This window comes from Myotis brandtii, unplaced genomic scaffold (assembly GCF_000412655.1).
Source record: "Myotis brandtii unplaced genomic scaffold, ASM41265v1 scaffold1012, whole genome shotgun sequence".
In the NCBI taxonomy this organism is placed as follows: Eukaryota; Metazoa; Chordata; class Mammalia; order Chiroptera; family Vespertilionidae; genus Myotis; species Myotis brandtii.
In genome coordinates, this window is record NW_005353371.1 from 187740 (window position 1) to 197696 (window position 9957).

General features: G+C 44.6%; 1 protein-coding gene and 1 long non-coding RNA gene across 2 annotated transcripts in view; both read left to right on the top strand.

Annotated features, from left to right (window-relative positions):
• Positions 1–9957, top strand: part of LOC102260233 (zinc finger protein 14-like) — a 36147-nt gene that overhangs the window by 9030 nt on the left and 17160 nt on the right. The window lies entirely within an intron of this gene.
• LOC106725143 overlaps positions 8158–9957 on the top strand; it is a 9186-nt gene continuing 7386 nt past the window's right edge. The window contains exon 1 of the long non-coding RNA XR_001361013.1: positions 8158–8168. This is a non-coding gene — a long non-coding RNA (uncharacterized LOC106725143). The remainder of the gene's footprint in view (positions 8169–9957) is intronic.

Consider the following 9957-nt stretch of genomic DNA (forward strand, 5'->3'; position numbering starts at 1 on the left):
GGTGGCACTGCCACCTTGCATGGGCTTCGGGTTTGGTCGCCCGATTGCGTTGCGGGGAACAGAATCCCAGTGTCCGCAGGCTCCCAGGCTTAAATTCCTGTAGCGGCGCTGTGCACGTGCGAGGGGCTAGTCTATCTGTTACTATGGTTCTGCCCGTGAGCCTGCGGGGAGGGGCATGGGCTCTGTTACTCACAGAAATCTGCGGTCGGACTGTCTGTATTCTTGGTGTCTGTGGGTCTGTAGCTGTGGTCGCAGGTCTCTGTCCCCAGTGGCTACAGGGTCCTGGTTTGCATCTGAGACCAGACTGGGTGGTGCTGAGGCCAGGATCCTAGTCTCAAGCAGCTCTGTTTCTCAAGATGGCATGGTCTCTGTGCTCGCGCTGGCCGCCCAGGAGTGTCTGCACTGGGAGCGGGGCTCCGTCGTCTAAGACTGCCCGGTTTAGCAGCCCCTTAGAAGACCTTCTAACTGTCCCTAGCTCATACACACACCACACACGTCCACACACTCCTCTATCGCCCCCTTGCTCTCTCACACTCTCTCCCTCCCTACCTTCCTGCCGGTCGCCATCTTCTCCACATTACATGTAATATTCTTTCTGTCATACCTTCAGCAACTTGTACAGACCTTTTCTTTCTTGTTTTTTCTTTAAAATGCATGACCATGCCTATGCCTTCTATTGTCAACTCTTAGGAACCTTATTTTTCCAATGATAACCAAAAAGTAAACAGCCAGCATTTGTTAGATTAACATTTATGAACACACTTTAAGTGCACTTTTACCTTCAAGAAAATATACCTTCAACAAAGTACAAGAGACTTTGTGTAATAAAAGCTAAGAGCAGGCGAATAAAACATGTCTAGCAGTCAATGTTTCAGTTTTTTATGTTATTTTAAAATATTTAGATATTTATCATTTAACCCAGCAATACTTCAAAGTCTTTAAGTCATCCAAGAACTTTGGATAATTATGTATAGGCATATGAGGCTGGAGAAAAGGCAGGGGGAGGAGGGAGCAGGTCTGGCAGCCTGTTCCCAGGCCTCTAGCTGCTTGGATTTAAACTGCTACATTCTTCCTTAGAGATAACATCTAAGGTTACTGCTGCGGCTTCTCTACTTTTACAGGGAGAAGGGTGACTGGCTCCTTCCTTCAACAGAAAGCACAGTCAGTGTCCTCTTGTGTAACTGGACTTTTATTGTTAACATATTTGTCATTATTATTGAAAAGCTTTATCATAAGTTCTTCATTTTAGTTACATCTATTTATTATATCTTAATAACTTTGAGATTTTAAAGCCAATTATTATTTAAAGCACTTTCTTGACTTGTTTTGTATTTCCTTATGCCATTTCAAATATATTGTATTGGTCTAATTTAGTTCAAAAATATTTCTTTTAGGGAGAGTGTAGATCTTTGTGTCACCACAGGGCCCTTGAGATATCATAAAGCTGTCTCAGTTAAATTCTTGAAATATTACATTCGGAAAAGCTTGTCAAATATACCCAATTTAAAGATTATTAAAACTTAAACGGGTTTCAACACCAAAGATTTGGTCTTGACTACAGATTTAATTATTTTCAATTTGGCCATTAACACGTTAAGCGCCAAGCCTGTTTTGTCTTCCTTTCCGTTTAGAGCGCGATATCTGATTTCAGCAATATGCTGGCGGCACCAGTGACTGACTGGTCCAGATGGAAAGTATAGTGTCAGTCACCGGTAACTGACATGGCGCTTAACATTTTTAAAAAAATATATATTTTATTGATTTTTTACAGAGAGGAAGGAAGAAGGATAGAGAGTTAGAAACATCAATGAGAGAGAAACATCGATCAGCTGCCTCCTGCACACCCCCTACTGGGGATGTGCCCGAAACCCAGGTACATGCCCTTGACCGGAATCGAACCTGGGACCCTTCAGTCCGCAGGCTGACGCTCCATCCACTGAGCCAAACCGGTTAGGGCAACATTTTAAAATATTATATTTTAAAGTTACCCTGCTAAATATTCTGATGTAGTTTAAGAAGCACCCAGCAACCTCATTCTGCCAGGCTCAGGGACAAAAACCTCTTGCTTCCCCGCTTAAAAATAAAAGCCTCCACCCCTCCTTCCTTCCTTCCTTCCTTCCTTCCTTCCTTCCTTCCTTCCTTCCTTCCTTCCTTCCTTCCTTCCTTCCTTCCTTCCTTCCTTCCTTCCTTCCTTCCTTCCTTCCTTCCTTTCTTTCTTTCTTTCTTTCTTTCTCTCTCTTTCTCTCTCTCTCTCTCTCTCTCTCTTTCTTTCTTTCTTTCCTCTCCCCTCCCATTTTACCTCAGGTAGGAAAGATAATGATTTGTTAATCATAAGCCAGCTTGGAATTAGCTGGCCTTTGTTTAAACTTCATACATTTTACATTTTCAAATTAATTTTAGAATCTTAAAATTTTAGCACAGCACAGGAAAATCATGAATCAGAGAAAGGCAAATTAAAATTACAATACCGACATGTAGACAGAAATCTCACTAACTAAGAGTTTCTGGTGGCCTGGGAAGAAGAGAAAGAATTCTTGGCAGCTGCTTGGAAATTCCTTCAATACCTTCTATGAGGTTTATCCTACTACAAGTAGCTTGAGCCTCCAGTAAAGTGAAATATGAAGTCGCTTTCACTTTCGGCCATAATGGCAGGACGGCTTCAAGCAAAACATTTCTCATTATCTGAGTCATCCCGCTCACGGTGACGCTTGTCCCTCTCCACCTCAAACTCTATCTCCTGCTCATAATTAGGAGGTAAAACTTTATCAGGCGGCTCTTGACTGTGGTCACAGGAGCAATGGGAAGAGGAAGAGGTGGTGCAGAAGTGGAAGGTGGTATTTTTAGAGATTCACACTCTACTATAGGCTGTAAAGTCATGGCCACACCCTGCTTAGACATCCTTAAATTCTTCTGCACTGGATCAAGGCAATCATGAATTAGAGACCATAGTGTGAATGTAGGAATAGGAATCTTCTCTGTACCTTCTGCTGTGTATTGGTCACGCAACTGCTTTCCGGCATTTTTCCAGGTTTGAAAGTTGATGGTTCCCTCAGCAGGAACCCAAGGACAAGTTTCATTAACAAAATTTAAGAAATCAAGAATTTGACTATGCTTACCAGAGCATCCTTGAGCTTTGACCATAGTTTTAAGCATTTGAGAGTAGAGATCTCTTTCCTGAGACCCTGAATTTCCCATGTTTTACACCCAGCTATTTCAATCCGTTACTTACCTTACTTCTTGACTTTGTTGCGCGTCCACTCCTCGGAGCCATCCCCTCACCTGACGTTTAAGAGTTCCCCTGTATTCAGGTCCCTGTTCGGGCACCAGATATGAGTGTTCTCTCATAGCTGCAGCCAGCACGGCTAGAGAGTGGACGAGTCCTGAGTAGGGGTGACTGGGGATTGAGAAAAAGAAAGAGACAGACACAGGAACAGTAGGGAAAGCTGAGACCAGGTGGGACACTGTTCTCGGATGGAGAGACAGTGACCCAGAGCTAGTGCAGTGTGTTTGTTATATACAGCATAATACCAGAAAGTTTTACTACAGTGTAAAACAAAGGAAATTATGTGAAATCATGCTTAAAGATCAAGCTGCAATATTCATTCTTGTGGAGTCTCATAATCGTCAGGCCTGACTGGACCCTGATAATTGCATCCGCACCTGGCACCTGGCTGAACTTAGATAATTACACCCACCCCCTGGCACCTGAGCTAAAGGTCAGGACTGACGACATCCCTGCCTTTGGCAAGGTATGTCTCTAGGACAGTGATGGCGAACCTATGACACACGTGTCAGAGGTGACACGCGAACTCATTTTTTTGGTTGATTTTTCTTTGTTAAATGGCATTTAAATATATAAAATAAATATCAAAAATATAAGTCTTTGTTTTACTATGGTTGCAAATATCAAAAAATTTCTATATGTGATATGGCACCAGAGTTAAGTTAGGGTTTTTCAAAATGATGACGCGCCGAGCTCAAAAGGTTCGCCATCACTGCTCTAGGACATGGCTTTGCTGATGCTGCTGGACTCAGCCGTCCACCCACAGCTCAGGCACTCTGTACAATAGTCATTAAAACTTTATGCAGATATGACAGTATGCTTCATGGACTGCTGCATCAAATGGTGGTTATAATGGAGATGAGTCTTCTCACAAGGAATCGATGGGCTTAAAATAGGAGTATTTTAATTTATTAATATAGAAGTTGTTCAAGGTGCTCTTTACCCTGACATTAGAGAACAATGAAGACTTGAAGTGATCACAATAAAATTATATCAATAAATTCCATGTGTTCATGAGGAAGTGAGTGTGGCAAATAAATAATAGTCTTATAATCAAGTCATAGATTGAATGTTGGGCGCCACGTGTCCTATGTGAACATCTTATGAATTATGTATAGATTTCCCACCATAACTCCCCTCCACCCAGTTCCAACCCCACCCTCTGCCCTCACTCCCCACCCACTGTCCTCATCCATAGGTGCACGATTATTGTCTAATCTCTTCCCGCATATAATCACCAGTTCATTCTGTACATCAGATTATTTATTCACTTGATTCTTAGATTCACTTGTTGATAGATGCATGTTTGTTGTTCACAATTTGTATCTTTACCTTTTTCTTCTTCCTCTTCTTAAAGGATACCTTTCAGCATTTCGTCTAATACTGGTTTAGTGGTGATGAACTCCTTTAGCTTTTCCTTATCTGTGAAGCTCTTTATCTGACCTTCAATTCTGAATGATAGCTTTGCTGGATAAAGTAATCTTGGTTGTAGGTTCTTGGTATTCATCACTTTGAATATTTCTTGCCACTCTCTTCTGGCCTGCATGGTTTCTGTTGAGAAATCAGCTGACAGTCGTATGGGTACTCCCTTATAGGTAATTGACTTTTTTTCTCTTGCTGCTTTTAAGATTCTCTCTTTGTCTTTTGCTCTTGGCATTTTAATTATGATGTGTCTTGGTGTGGTCCTCTTTGGATTCCTTTTGTTTGGGGTTCTCTGCTCTTCTTGGACCTGTAAGTCCATTTCTTTCACCAGGTGGGGGAAGTTTTCTGCCATTATTTCTTCAAATAGGTTTTCAATATCTTGCTGTCTCTCATCTTCTGGCACCCCAATTATTCTGATGTTTGTACGCTTGAAGCTGTCCCAGAGGCTCCTTACACTATCTTCGTATTTTTGGATTCTTTTTTCATTTTGCTTTTCCGGTTGGGTGTTTTTTGCTTCTTCGTATTTCAAATCTTTGACTTGATTCTTGCGCTCCTCTGGTCTGCTGTTGGGAGTCTGTATAATATTCTTTATTTCAGTCAGTGTATGCTTAATTTCTAGTTGGTCCTTTATCACAACATCGAGGGTCTCATTAGATTTCTTGAGGATCTCACTACATTTATCGGCGGTCTCACCAGTCTTTTCGAGGGCCTTACTCAATTTATCGGCGGCTTCTAAACAGTTCTTTAAAGACCTTAAAAGTGTGGTTTTGAACTCTATATCCAACAGTTTGCTTTCCTCCAATTCTGTCGTTTGTGTCCTGTGTTTCATTGGTTGAATTTTTTTTTCTTGGAAGAGAGAGAGAGAGGAGAGTGAGATCAATTGGTTGCCTACAGTCACAGGGATTGAACCCACAACCTAGATATGTGTCCTGACTTGGAATGGAACCCACAAACTTTGGTGTATAGGACCATGCGCCAGCACCTGGGTCATGGCAGCCAGGGTGGTTTTGCTTTGTAGTTTTTGTTGTTGTTGTTATTTTAAAAAATATATATATATTTGTATGATTTCAGAGAGGAAAGAAGGAGAGATAGAAACATCAATGAGGAGAAAGAGGGTCATTGATTGGCTGCATGCCCACACTGGGAATGGGCCCACAACCCAGGCATATGCCCTAACCGGGAATCAAAGCATGACCTCCTTGTTCATAGGTTGACACCACTAAGCCACACAGGCTGGGCTTTGCTTTTTTTTTAAACCAACATCCATTTCACTATAAATTGGAAGTAGTTTTTGACCCTGCACCGTTTAAATTGTTCCCCTCTCTGGAAAATGTTTGCATACAATGTGCTTGGTCATTTAAACCAAAATTTAGGCCCATGCTGGTTTGGCTCAAGGGATAGAGCCTCGGCCTGCTGACCAAAGGCTCCCGTAGTTCAATTCCGGCCCAGGGCATGTTACAGTCCTACCTGGCCCGGGCCCTGGTCGGGGTGTGTGCAGGGGGCAATTACCGATGTGTTTCTCTCACATTGATATTTCTCTGTCTTTCCCACTCTCTCTAAAAATCAATGGAAAAATATCCCCAGGCATATTAAAATGAGAGGATTAAAAAGATAAATAAATAAAATCAGTTCTGTAATCAGGTAACATGTAATCAGTTAGTTTTTCCTTAATCTCGTTGGCATCAATAATTGTAGTTCTTTTCTTTTATCCCTCCTACAGCAACAAATGCACAGGGCTGTGGCTGGCTTAGCGTAAGTGGGAACATGGGCCTTCACCCATTAAAACTGCTGCAGAAAGTCACCCCACAGGACAACAGAACCAATTACCTTGTGTAATGTAGTGGGATCATGTGCTAATCATTCGCTGAACACTGTTAATCAGCAGTGATTCTTAGATTTAAATATGAAGACTATCATTGTAGATATGTAGTATTTATTTACGTTGGTAAAATTGATTTAGTGTTTTTTCCAACATTTGGCCTATTCACTAAAATTTTGTTAAAAATAACAGTGACCCAGGCAGCGTGGTCAGTGGTTGAGCATCGACCGATGAACCAGGAGGAACATATGCCCAGGTTGCAGGCTTTATCCCCAGTGTGCAGCATGCAGGAGGCAGCCAGTAAATGATTTTCTTGTTGGTAAAATTGCTTCAGTGTTTTCTCCAACATTTGGCCTATTCACTAAAATTTTGTTAAAAATAACAGTGACCCAGGCAGCGTGGTCTGTGGTTGAGCATCGACCTATGAACCAGGAGGTCACGGTTCGACTCCCAGTTGGGACATATGCCCAGGTTGCAGGCTTTATCCCCAGTGTGCAATGTGCAGGAGGCAGCCAGTAAATGATTCTCATCATTGATGTATCTATTGCTCTCTCTGTCTCCCTTCCTCTGTGAAATAAAATATATATATTATTTAAAAATAAGTGAATTAATTGTTGTGGCAGAATGCATGGGAGAACGATCAGCCAGCACTCTGAGGGAGGAAAGTTTAACCTTTATTTCGCAGATCTGCTAGTCCAAGGGAATTCTGGATCCAAGGCCTGAAATGAACTCATGGGGAGGCTCTGACCTATATATCTCCTCCTGTGGCGGCCCCTGAAAGCCCCCCACAGCTCTGCCCAAGTCAGTCTTGGCAGGGCCTTGGAGGCATGCTCCACAGGTGCACCCAAGTCAGCTGTGGTCTGGCCCTGAGGTTAGGCTCTGCAGCTCCGCCCAAGTCAGTCAGAGTGGGGAAATAAGACTATGGTTTCAACCAGATACTGAACTAGGTTGCAAGGACCCCCACCCCCACCCCATTTTCCTTTTCAGTTAGAATGAGTGTTATGCTAGTATCAGACTCACCAATCAGGGGGATTATTATTGAGATGTAGGGATGAAAAGAGGCCACATGCTAACCTGACAAGTTCAGGGAAGGCCTGTGTGTGATGGCCTTGAAAATTCAGAGAGCTAGAATAACCACAAAGGATGGTCTGAAATTAAACTATTTTAACTAGAAGCAGTTTATGGCAGATAGTCATGTTCCAGGCTAGCATCTCCCTTACTTAATCTTTCCTTTACCTACACTGTCCATTGTCTTTTGCATATAAGATTGCATACCTTGGCAATGTCAGGGTGAATCCCCCTATTTCAGACCCCTCAGTGAACAACCAATGAGGGGCTGAAACCATAACTCCTCTCATTGTTATTGTTATTGTTAGGTGGCTCAGGTGGTGGCATAAATAAAGAGAGCCGAGTAAAAGGAAGAAAAGGAAAGGTTTTATTCTGTGTCCCTGGGCGACCCACGGATCCCAAAGACAGGGCCAGTGGATACGTGCCCACATGGAGGGGGTGCTTTCTTTTATACTGCGGTTGGGTGAGGGGCGGGGACATGAACTGAGGAAGTCCCCACCACAGGGCACAGGGGGTCAGCAGGGTATTCAGGAAGGAGTCAGTATCTGTGTGGGGGTTGTGTGGATTCCGATATCTGTGTCTCGAATGTTGATCTGTTAGAAATTCCGGGGGTGGGGGGGGGTGGGTGTAATCCATTATCTTGTCACGCATCTGCATGTATATGATCCTGGGCTCTCTCTGACCTAACATCCTGGCCTTTTGGTGATAGGGGATGCTGACTCGTTCTGTTTCTAGCTGACCAGGGACATCGAGAGGGGGTTTTAAAGGCCAGGGTCAGGCAGAGGTAGGTCAGAGGGGAGCCGGCTGTAGGGATGGAGCAGGAGCTGATTCACTTGAGGAGGCAGGGATGAGAATCAGGGGCCCTACCATGGGTAGGACCCAGGTAGCTAAGGGGCTTTGGAACCAGCCGAAAGGAGAGTTGTCCTGGGAGTGTCTTGCATGTAGTTCTTCACTCAGCTTAGTCGGGGTCTGCACGTTTTGTTCCACTACTCTGGACTTGATGAAGTAGCAGCATTCTTCCTGAAGAAATATGGAGGTTCCTCCTTTTTCTGCAGTCAGAAGGTCTGAGGTGTGCTGGTTCTGTAGGGATACTTGGGTTACTGATGTCACTTGTCGCTGTAGGGAGGCTAAAGAGGCAGTAGTGGACTCCAGGGCTAACTAGAGCTTGTCATTAAAGTCCTGAGCAGTGACCAGACTGCTGGGGTCCAACCCCAGCAGGTCCAGGGGTCCCCAAAGGTGTGGACGGAGACAGCCTTCAGTTGATCAGCAGCCTAGCCAGGACCTCTAGCCAGGATCTCCAGCCAAAGTTCTGGTCGGAGTTCTGGTTAGGAACTGATCAGGATCTGATGTTTATTGTCTTGTTACATCTATATTTATACCAGCCGATTTTAATCCTGTCAATTTCTATTACAAAGGTTAGGGCGTTTCTTATCTCCATTCCAGGGAGTAAAGATTATGTAGCTTAACTACCCGCCTGGCACTTAATTAAGGGGTTGTATCCCCTCCCTAACCTCGGGGAAAAATCCCCACCTGGGGAAACAACCTTTCTCGGAGAGGTGACCTTGGTTAAAACACATGGCACTAAGGAGAGCAAACATATTAAGAACAATATGCTATATATGCCAGGTCCCTTGAAACATATGCTGTGCAGATGTTTCTTTCCTGCAGCGACTGTGTCAAGCAGCAAGGATGGACCGGCTTCCAGCAAATTCCCCCTTTGGACACCCCCCCCCCCGCGAGGTCTATTGAGGTATCGAGGTAGCCATACTCACCCCTAACATGATAACATGACAGGGAGGAAGGCGGCCAGCGGGTCCAGGGGCGGGATGGAGGGAGCAGCCAGGCGAGCTCTGACTCTCCATATAAGGTTTGTTGGGGAACTACGGTGACCACGAAGCAAGGCCCAGGGTCAGAGGAGTTCATGCAGTTGCTTAAGGTGCCGTTGCACCAAAAGAAGGTATCCGGGCTGGCCTTGGTGAGACTGGCTACGGTGTGGTTTTGGGCACAGTTCCAAGTGACCCGTCCCCCAGTTACCGGATTACTGGTCTGGTAGCCCATATTTATAGAAGTCATGCAGCTCCGGGGTCCTCTTGAGCCTGGAGAGGTGGTGCCACGACGGGTCGCCGAGCAGCTTGGCCGCGGTGGGGGCTGTGAGGATTACAGTGTGAGGTCCCATCCACCGAGGCTCCAAAGCTTGTGGATGTAGGTTCTTAAGGAGGACCGAGTCACCAGGTTGAAGGGCTGGTCCTCGGGAGTCCTGGTCGGTTGGCTCTGGTTTGGGCAGAAACCTGTTCTCGTGTTCTGGGAGCAATTGCCTGGATAAGATACGGAATATAAGTACCCAGGGGAGGGGGATCAGTAAGGA